The 4,298-nt window shown below is 34.6% G+C and overlaps 1 long non-coding RNA gene across 2 annotated transcripts in view; it reads left to right on the top strand.

The window, feature by feature from the left end:
- LOC106948379 (uncharacterized) overlaps positions 1–3,137 on the top strand; it is a 6,923-nt gene extending 3,786 nt beyond the window's left edge. Inside the window, exons 2-3 of one of the 2 annotated variants that reach the window (XR_001425158.1) lie at positions 145–231; positions 2,812–3,137. This is a non-coding gene — a long non-coding RNA (uncharacterized LOC106948379). Of the gene's footprint in view, positions 1–144; positions 232–589; positions 1,316–2,811 lie in introns of those variants that run through there. The other variant, XR_001425157.1, reaches the window with a different exon arrangement.
- Positions 3,138–4,298: the final 1,161 nt, after the last annotated feature.

A 4,298-nucleotide genomic window follows, 5' to 3' on the forward strand; every position in this document is an offset into this window, starting at 1 on the left:
TTAAAACAGGAAGATCATCAGAGAGAGTCACTAATCAACCTGGGAAACAGTAAAGGAAGGGAAATGTCAGGATCCTGTTATGATGTTAGAATTGCTTTATTAATACACATAAAAATGTAGAAATATGTTTTATTTCTATTTCAGGTCTGTGGCGTATCGTCATCGTCTCTGTGGGTTTAGCAGCTCTTTCAATAACTGTTGTGAGCGTCAACATTTGGACCAGAACTAAAGGTAAAAAGTTGAGAGAAACAACAGTTTGATAATCTGTTGAATGAAAATACTTCATTTTTGATAAATAGAAATAAGTGGCATAAAACCCTGAAACAGATTATTAATGTAAAGAGAAAAGTGGTTTGTTCTGTTTAACTCCTAACACCTGGTGGTGATGTAAGTTTTATTATAAATGTTTCAATATTTTAATGTCACCATCAGCATTTCAGATTCCTCTGATGTTTTACATTAACTTTATTAAAGTCTTTAGATAAAAATGTTGAATAGTTATTTGATAACTTCAGCTAACTGTCTCTGTTTTTTAATTTATTTGATTTTTTTCTAAAATTAATGATGTGTATTTCTGTTTATCACAAAGAGCATAAAGAAGATGACGGTGCAGTGAACGATGAAAACATCTGATTTTGTTTCCACCAAACTTTTTTCAACATCAACTCAGAAAAACTATCACTGTTGTGTAATTTCATTTTATATAATGTCACATTTTAAGACTATTGTACCATAAAACAATATGGTATTATAGTTATAACGGAATTAAAACAATATTTCTACATGTAATATTTAGAGGGTTTTTAAGTATTGCACAAATTTTGATGTTTGTTTCTTTAAATGAAATAAGTAATGAAAAATTTAATTTTGTCATGAATTGTAGGTGAGGTGGTGAGAGAACGCAGGCAGGACCCAGTTATAGATGAATGATGGTGAGTTTAATAATGGAAAACAGCTCAGGCAGTCCAGATTACAGGCTGCAAGGCAGAGCAGAAGCTAAAGCTCAGCGCCGGTAGCTAACAGTAACAATAAATGGACTTACAAGAGCTAAAGCCTACAGGACTCATCAGTACAACTGATACAACAAAACGTGACAAACAACACGACTGACTGACTGAGATACAAGACAAGGATCCGACAAGAGACAAGAGACAAAGACATAAATACACAGAGGGTGATCACAGAAGACGAGACGCCTGGAACAAATCAGGACAGCACAGAGACTCAGGAACAGAACCTATAGAAACACAGAGAAACTCAAATCCTCACACATTTTGCTTAACAAGCAGAAATCAAAAATCACATTAAAGAAACAAATCGGATACAACGTGAATGTTTTCATTAATATGTTACATTAATAACAGGTGAAATTTTTGCTGGAGATTTGAAGTTAAAAATTAAAATCTGATTTATTAAATTAAAGGAAAATATTTTTAATATGGGCAGAAATATACTGATACACATTTTCACCATATTTTGTGAAAAGACTTTTGTAATCTAGAATAAAATGTCAAGAATTTCAGTTTTGTACTTGTGTAAACGGGAAGACATGCATGTAAAAAATCCATCCTATATAAATGTTGTTCTCATAAATCAGAATGTGTGGTTCTGAATAAATGTTTCTACCTTTTAAACAACAATGTCTGAGATTTTCATCTTTCTGCATCAAAAGTTAATAATTTAAGTTTAAATAAGGGATAAAATAAAAAAAATAAATAAAAGTAATTACACCAGTTGCACATTTCATTTCAAACTAACTAAAGTTTACAAAGCAAAAAGCTGTGAGTAAATCTCTGGACTCTGGAAAACTAACTAATTTATGAATAAGTTTAAACCTGTAGATGGAAAACACTGACCGATCTGAGCTGATTGGTCAATGTCATGTCAATCATAAATTTAACCATCCAATCAGAGAACAGATGGTTTGGCTGTCAGACCTGATTTTACTGAGTTTCAGATAAAATCTGATTCTGTAAATGTGTTGCTCTGTAGCTGCAGGTTTAAAATAAACTGAGTTGATTAGTGAATAAAATGTCCCATCAACGTTCTAACCAGGTGTATTTATGTGGTTATTGAGGGTTAAAACCTCAGAGCTCTGCTGCTGCTGCTGTTCACTACAGCAAACACTTCATCATTTCACAGAAAGACACTTCAGAGATCAAACTGGAAACCAGCAGGTTTTAAAAAGTTAAATAAATGGTAACTGATGGATTTATAAAACTGGACTTTTCACCACTGACTCTTCATCAACCAATCAGATTTCCTGGATTCTTCAGCTTAATTATCCGAGTCTCTAACAGACCCAAACAAAAGAGAAAATACATCTATTTACAACATTAATGTAATCTAAAAATATTCACATCTTGATTTTTCTTCTTTTTTTAGAAGTCCTGCACTGTGTGTCATGTTATAAACCAGTGGGGTCCAAAGTGGGTCCTGGAGGCCCGGCATCCTGCATGTTTTATTCTCTCCCTGGTTCAAACACACCTGGATCAACTAATGGCTCATTAGAAGGTCTAAAAAGATCATTGACCTGCTGCAAAGGTTGTTGTTACCAGCAGGGAGAGACTAAAACATGCAGGATGCCGGGCCTCCAGGACCCACTTTGGGCACCACTGTCATAAACAGACATGTATGAGTTCATAGTTTTATTCAGTTCTTTCTTAAATGCAGCTTATTTCAGTTTACAGGAACTAAATGGTTTCCATGCTCTCATCATGGTTTTAACCGTCTATCTGCTCATCTTAACAGTTAAAACCTTCAGAGCTCTTTAGCCACATTCTCACAGAAAACTTCCTGTTTTCTTCTCAGAAATAAACCGTTCAGTGGAACATGAACCAATAAAGGGTCTGAGGTCAGCTACACATCTGAACCTCATCATGGAGGTGAGAAAATGACCTGGGCATTCACACATATCTAACTTTAACTTCACACATTCATCATCTTTCTCTGGTTAAAACCTCAGAGCTCTGCTGCTGCTGCTGTTCACTACAGCAAACACTTCCTCATCATTTCACAGAAAGACACTTCAGAGATCAAACTGGAAACCAGCAGGTTTTAAAAAGTTAAATAAATGGTAACTGGGATGGATTTATAAAACTGGACTTTCAATCTGCTACTCGTCATCATCACCAATCAGATCTCCTTTATCCAGATTTCTAAGACCAAACTAGAAGAAGTTCATTTTTCACATTAATCTAAAAATGCATCTTGGTCTTCTTCCTTTTTTAAAGACTTCTTGCATGTCACTGACTGTCATGTCACAAAGTGGAACCAAATTAAATCCTCTTGCAACGTTAATATTTAGTTTTTTCAGAACATCTTTTATGGATTTCAAAGTAAATGCATAATAAGTAATAAACCACACTTTGGTCATCAACGCTGTGAAACCAAGCAGATGTTACCAAATAAAGCTCTGAGCCTCCATCAGTCAGAGTGAGGAAGTGGTGAGTATCAGGAAGTAGAAGCTCCATCTGTGTTCAGTCAGTCAGTCTGACTGTGAGAGCAACAGACGCACAATGGCTCAACTCCCATGGATTCAAGGCTTTTTATTCATCATCCTGCAGCTCACAGGTAGGAAGACACTAAACATTTCTATAGAGCTACAGACCATAGATCTGCTTTACTCACTGGGTTCAGATTTAATATTTATGCTCCTGTTTTATCTTCCAACAGTCACTGCAGAGAGAACATCTGTTATAAAGAGAGCTGGAGATGAAGTCATGTTGTCATGTTCAGAACTGATCGATGGTCAGCAGAACTGTAGTGCTACAACATGGAGATTTTCTGATTTAAAAAGCGGAACAACAGAAGCGCTGGTTGACCTTGGTCAGATTAAGAGCTCTAAACCAAACAGACTGAATCTGACATCAAAATGTTCTCTGGTTATAAAGAAGGTCAGAGAGGAAGATGCTGGACGTTATGAATGTCAACAGTGGAATACAAGAGGCGAACACACTCTGGTTCATGAGTCTGTAATAGATCTGTCTGTTGTTAACTGTGAGTTTTAATATTAGTGATTATTTCCTGATTATTATTATTATTATTATTATTATTATTATTTTTTTTATTTTTATTATTATTATTAGTTTTTTCTGTTTTCAGCAGGAAAAGTTCAACCAACAACAAAACCTGGAAACACAAAATCAGAGACAACCAAACAAAAAACAGACGATGTTTCAAAAACCTCTGAAGGTAATGATTTTACTAATACTCAAAATGTAATATTAAATTTTTTTCATTTTGTGTTTGATTATAATTTTCTTCAGTTTGTTACTTTAATAACCAAACTTTTGTTT

Source organism: Poecilia latipinna, unplaced genomic scaffold (genome assembly GCF_001443285.1).
Source record: "Poecilia latipinna isolate Pla-1442-1.1 unplaced genomic scaffold, P_latipinna-1.0 Scaffold284, whole genome shotgun sequence".
Taxonomy (NCBI): domain Eukaryota; kingdom Metazoa; phylum Chordata; class Actinopteri; order Cyprinodontiformes; family Poeciliidae; genus Poecilia; species Poecilia latipinna.